Source organism: Zingiber officinale, chromosome 10B (genome assembly GCF_018446385.1).
Source record: "Zingiber officinale cultivar Zhangliang chromosome 10B, Zo_v1.1, whole genome shotgun sequence".
Classification (NCBI taxonomy): domain Eukaryota; kingdom Viridiplantae; phylum Streptophyta; class Magnoliopsida; order Zingiberales; family Zingiberaceae; genus Zingiber; species Zingiber officinale.
In genome coordinates this window covers 85,615,118-85,621,795 of record NC_056005.1, presented here as the reverse complement: position 1 = coordinate 85,621,795, position 6,678 = coordinate 85,615,118, and positions in this window count along the sequence as shown.

The following is a 6,678-nucleotide window of genomic DNA, read 5'->3' as shown; positions in this document are numbered from 1 at the left end:
AATAAACCAAGCTAAGTTTGAATAATCATTTTAAAATTTTGGTTCATTTTAAGCTCGGCTCAGTTCGGTTCGATTACCTTATCAAATAAATTTGAATACCCCAAATCTCAACTCGACTTAGCTTGTTTAGACCTCTAAAAAGGATATCCTTTTATTTCTAAACTACCCCTTATCTATGCATGTTCTACAACTATTAACTAGTTTCTAAACAATTATAATTATTTTCAAATGATTTTTTAATTTAGGATTTAATAAGGATTTAGGGTTTAAGATTTAGGATTTAACTATAATTATTTAAAAGTATTTTTAATTAATTTAAAATGAGTTTGATGGAGTTTAAATAATTTTGATCAAGTTGGTAAAGAAAATTTTAATATAATAGTAATTTATGTATAATAATTTTGATTAAAATGAATAGTTAATTTTTAATGTTATAATAGCTACTGGTATTTCCTATAAAGTTATAAATAAATCTTAAATCTTAGCTTATTGAATTCTAAATTTTAAATTTTAAATATTATTATATTAAAATATTATTTATCGATCAAAATTATTTAAATTTCATTAAAATCATCTTCAATTATCTAAATCTTTTTAAAACAATCGCAACATCTATTTAGAGCATCTACATTCACGTTAAAATGTGAATATTATAACAGCCTTCCTCATTAAAATCAAAATGACGCGATGTTAATGATGATGTGGCATTGAATGCGTTCAATGATACATGCAGATTAAAAATAAAAAAATAAAATAGAAAGTGTGACACAAAGCAACAGATGAATACGTTCCCTCCCAATTCTTCTATCCATCCATCTCATATCCATCCATCTCATATCAACATGAAAGAAATAAATTATAATTAGGTATTAATCTTTAGAATAGTGACTAATACATAAGAAAAATATTTATCTCGATTTTACCAAGATTCGAACCTCAGATTTCATGATAACACCTTATGCGCTAACTACTATATCATCCCGAAAGGACAACAAAAAGTATGACATGATAAAAGCATGGGAGGGTCACATTAGGCGGGATCCTCGAGTCCGTAAATTCTTAATTAGAGAATGGTCCACAAATTAACTTCCACTTATTAAACAGATGGGGACTATAAAAATTAACCAATGCATGGAGTGGACTATTCTCTAATCTGCAATTTGTGGACCAGAGGATTTATCCTCGGGTCACATAGTGCTCTCCCTGTGTTTTTTTTAAACAAATTAAAAAATTTTAATTTTTAAAATTAAAAATCAATAAATAAAATTGAAATAATGATATATTTTTTATGAGATTAAAATAAAAATAAATAAATGACAAGTTAACAGCTAGTAGATCCATATAACGGCTAGTAGAGTTACACAACGACTAGTTAATAAAATTAAAATTATATTTATTTAATATAAAATAAGAATAAAGATGTATGAGTAGAGAAGGAGACCCATAAATAATGAAGGTTAATATTAAAATGAATGTAAAAGAATATTAATATATATGTATGTGACATGTAGACCCCACAATAATGAGTGCTAATGTTAAAATGTATGTGAGAGGATGATTGTGTTAATATAATGTGTATGTGACATGTAATTGTAGACCTCATACTTTTTGATGAGATAATAGTATTATAACATCCACTAATGTAGATGCTCTTAGTAGCTTCTACACATTGTAGATCTTAACTGCTACACAACCCCGGTCCTTCGACTCAGGAGAGCCTGTGCGAAATAATAAAATGAGATTATAAATAAATTTTTAATAATATATAATTTATCTACAATGACTTCTTCTAGTATTTCTATTTGCAAAATCTTCTATAATATTATTAGTTTCAAGATTTTCCAAGATGTCTTTCCCAATACATAAAATTGTCAATTCATTTGATTTACTTCTTTCAGCCGATGCTACTGTAACAGGCATAATCAACAAAATTCTATAAGTAATTACTACATTTGGATAACAATCTACACTTTGAATTTGGTAAAATCGTTTGCAATATTTTAGAGAGTCACAGTTTGGTCCTCAGGTATCCTCACCTCTGGAATGTGCGACGGAGATTTGAAAATAAAAAAGGAAATAAGCAAACAGTTTGCTGGTGAACTGAGACCAGAGGAGAGCTCCAAGTGCAGCAAAAGAGTTCTTCTACTTGTTAATAAACGTCAAGGCCTTCGACCACAGGAAGAGCGTGAGCAAAGAGATGATGAGGCCATGGGAAATTAAAGGAAGTAGATCGTAGCCGACAAACTCGAACAGAATCCAAATAGCAGTGGCACCAACGAGTATTCCAGCTGAGATCTTCTTGTCCCTCCATAGAATCAAATTAGCAGCTAAAATGGAATGCTATAAATCAAATTGATGAAGCAAAGAAACAATTGTTTACTCAGGACAATGAAATGACTTAATTTTTACACTATGAACAAAAAATTTAAACTAGTTTGCCTTTGAACGATGCAAAATACGATCGAGAATTCACAGTCAAAGAAGAAAAGTACACGAGTACTCAAATTGGCATGGCGTCGTTCTCTGACGCATTCCCCACATATCCTGTAAACCCTAAAAACTTTCCGCAACTGGAAACCCAGCCATTATTATACTAGCAACGAGCATAGCGTTGCCCCTCTAAGCAAATAAACAACTACGAATCAAGTGTAGATCCGATCTACACGATTTCAGACATAATTTCTACCAAAAAAATCCAAACATCGACGAATTCTCGCCCAAAAGAAGACAAAGAAATTAGATCTTCGAAGGAAAAAGTACGATGAGGATACCAAAATGAGTTGGATCGAAAGGTACCTTGGCCACCGCCGAGGATGTGGTGAACGGACTTCTCCCTGCCGAAGAGGCGGAAGACCTTGGCTTTCTCAGGCAGCAGGCGGCGTCGTATGGCCGCAGCGAGCTTTTCTTTGCTCAGATGCAGGCGGTGGCAGAAGCAATAGCGGAAAACCCTAAATCTGATTTTAATTCCTGATTTCCTGCACTACACCTATTAAACTTAAACATAATATTTTTTTTTAAAAAATTGGGCCCCCCAAAAATCTAGGCCCAGGGCCATCGCCCAGGATGACCCTCCTCTATGGCCGGGCCTGCTGCTACAATAACATTAGAAGAAAAGAATAACGTTGTAGTAGTTACTCAATATAAGAGGGCAAAAATCAAAAGCATATCCTAAATTTTATAAATCAATAAAAGGATGTCCCTTTTTTTTAAAAAAATTAAATGAGCGCCCCTCTCATAATTTTATCTTGAAATTATCCCTTGATCCATTGTTATTGTAGAAGCTACCGAGTAGCTATTATAACATGTAGAAGCTATCAAACAACTGTTACAATATGTTTAGGATTTATACTATGTAGAAACTATCAAATATCTGTTATAACGCATAGAAGCTACCCAATAGCTGCTATAATATGTTTGGGATGAGTTTAAGATTTAAGATATATACAGTGTAGAAGTTACCTAATAGCTGCTACGACGTGTAGAAGCTACTTGGTAGATGCTATAATGTGTAAAAGTTGTCTCGGTAGCTACTATAATGTGTAAAAGCTATCTCGGTAGCTGCTATAACGTATTTAGGGTGAGTTTATGATTTAGGATTCATACCGTGTGAAAACTACTCGATAGCCATTATGACGTGTAGAAACTACTTGGTAGCTGCTAAAATGTGTAAAAACTACCCGATAACTATTACAACATGTTTAGGGTGAATTTAAGATTTATACCGTGTAGAACTATCTAGTAGCTATTACAATGTGTAGAAGCTACTCGGTAGCTACTACAATATATAAAACTACCTAGTAGCTATTGTAACGTGTATTTAACATAAGTTTAGGATTTAGAGTTTATGATTATTGAAAACTATTATATCAAAATAGTTTCTACAACTATTTTAAAATTATTTTGATGAAATTTAAAAAATTTTGATCAAATTAGTAAATAGTATTTAAATATAATAGTGTTTAGATATCCTAAACCCTAAAATCACATTAAATACGTTGTAGTAACTACTAGATAGCTTCTATATGATATATAAATCATAAATTTTAAACTCACTCTAAACACATTATAATAGCTATTAGATAATTTTTATGCATTGTAACAACTATCGAGTAATTTATACATATTGTAATAAATATTAGAAAATTTTTACATGATATAAATTCTAAATTCTAAATATTCTAAATTCTAAGTACATTCTAAACATTATCCGGTAACTTCTACACTACCTAGTAGTTGTTATATATATATGGTAGAAATTAACCAATAATTTTTACAACCTTAGGTTAAGGGATAATTTTAGGATAAAATTATGGAAACAATGTTCGAAAAACTAAGCACTCATATTTGCCGCTGCCCTTGTATTTTTTTTGAATAATAATATATTTGCGTTGAAAATGTCAGTTTTTTCCCAGATTAGTAAAAAAAATGCTTTCATTTTGTCTCGCGGGTTTCCTCTTGGCCGTACTAACTCGATTAGATTGGCAAAAGCGTGTGGAGCCCAGCAGCCATCAATGGTCAACAATCTGTTCCCTGTCCCAGCACGTTCAGCCGAAAAACACTCATATTATTACGTGGCCCCTCTTTACTAAGAACACGACCAATCGCATTAAACCATCGTTTTAAATACATTTCAAATTAATGAATTACATCTGCCGCCACTTTCTATTGCACCAGAAAAGTGGCAAACCACATCATTTATTTTACTCATCTACTTCATTTAAATGTGCAAGGCTTCCTGATTTATTCGAACAATTGGCCGAAAATTTTCATGGGTTAAATTAATCATTTAGGTTCAAATGTTATCTAATTTAATATTTTATCTCTCGGACAGTAATAGACAATGATACAACGGTTAGATTATCTAATGAATAACAAAGGATCTAATATTTAAATCTTAACTAATAACGCACCGTAGAAGATTTTTCCTTCTAATAAGAAGTGAGTCAAGAATATTGGTCATCTAGATAGGTCTCCATGAAAACTTCTTGATTAATCCTGATGACCGATGAAAATTTTTTATAAGATTAGATTGGTCATCTCTAAAATTAATCGGTTCAAAAAATTAAATACCTAAATTACCTGAAAAAATATTCTAACTAAGATTTTATTTATATTTATTTAATATATATATATCATGTCAAATAAATAAATAAATAAATAAATATAAATAATTTGTTGAACTATTAATATTCATAAACATATATTACCAATTATTTATGGAATATATTCTTTGCTTTTTATAATCCTGTATCCAACTGCTGATAAAAAAAATTTATGAATAATATTCATGAATATAATTTATGAATTATGTCCAACAATCAAATTATAATCAATATAATAAATAAAATTAATAAGCTGAATCTTAATCAACAAAATAAATTTAAAAATATAAAAATTTTAAAAAATGATTAAATTGAGAGTTTCATAATATATAAGTAAACTAAACTTATACTAAGCTTAAACAATCATTTTTAATAACTTAGTTCATTTTATGTTAAGCTTGATTATCTTATTGAAGAAAGTTGAATATCGGTTTCCAACCCGATATATCAGTGTTGATTTATACAACATTAATGGGCTTTAGAACAATGGCCCATTTAAAGCTAGGGCCGAGAGCATGGCCTTCCATATGACTCATTTTGCTACTGTATACTTGTAGCACATTGCAAGTGTTAAATGGCAATGTAAATGTGGAGTGGATTTAATTTTAAATTAATATTTTAGTAACTAATTGTTGATTTTAGTTACTTTGAATGTTAATGTTGGTTCGATCTTACTTCTTTAATAGTATAGTTAAAGAAGAAGATTGATTAAATTTAAAATAACCATTAAAGTCCACTTCTTACTTAGTCCACTAAAATCACACCCAAACTTCAACTCATCTTTAATTTTTTAATCCGTCCTTAATTGGATGGCTTCGAATAGTTCTTTCTATAGCAAATCATGTCTTCGGAGGTGTGATGTCATAGTACGATATCTAAATTATCATCTAAATATTCACGATTCGAATCTTAACTACGATATATTTATAAGAATTTTTCTGCTTCCCGACTTATATGACCAAATTAATCATCCCAAAAATAATCCACGAGACTAACTGAGATTATTATTATTTTTTCTATAGCAAATCATAAGTCATTTTCTTAGAATATCTGTATATTATTTTGCAATTTAAATAAAGAATTAATGAGTATTAAGAATTACCATATGATTAGCAATTGTCCCTAGCGATAAATTATAAAAATTCTTGAATTATGTTAGTGCGATAGGACATATAACTAAAGTTTTTATTGTTTTTAGTAAGTTAAATTTGAAATTAATGAATCTTTTTATACATCACATACCATAATTTTAAAATTATCAAATCATACACTCATTTATTTTAATTTAAAAGATAAATTTCTAAGGTTTTAAATATATAGAAAAAAAATTCAATTTTATTGGAAAAAAATCAGATCATTATTTTTTTCCATCTAATTGATGCGTGAGGACGAGGGTAAAATAAAAAGTGGATATAGGTAATTTTTAAATTATAGTATATGATTTGAATATTTCGAAATATGCAGTGGGTTGGGTAAAAAGTTGATTAATGATTCGACTGTGAGAAAAATCTGGAAAGCGTTTACTGATTTGAAATGGACGGTTCAGATTTGTAGTCGGCAAAGGGGAACCCACGAA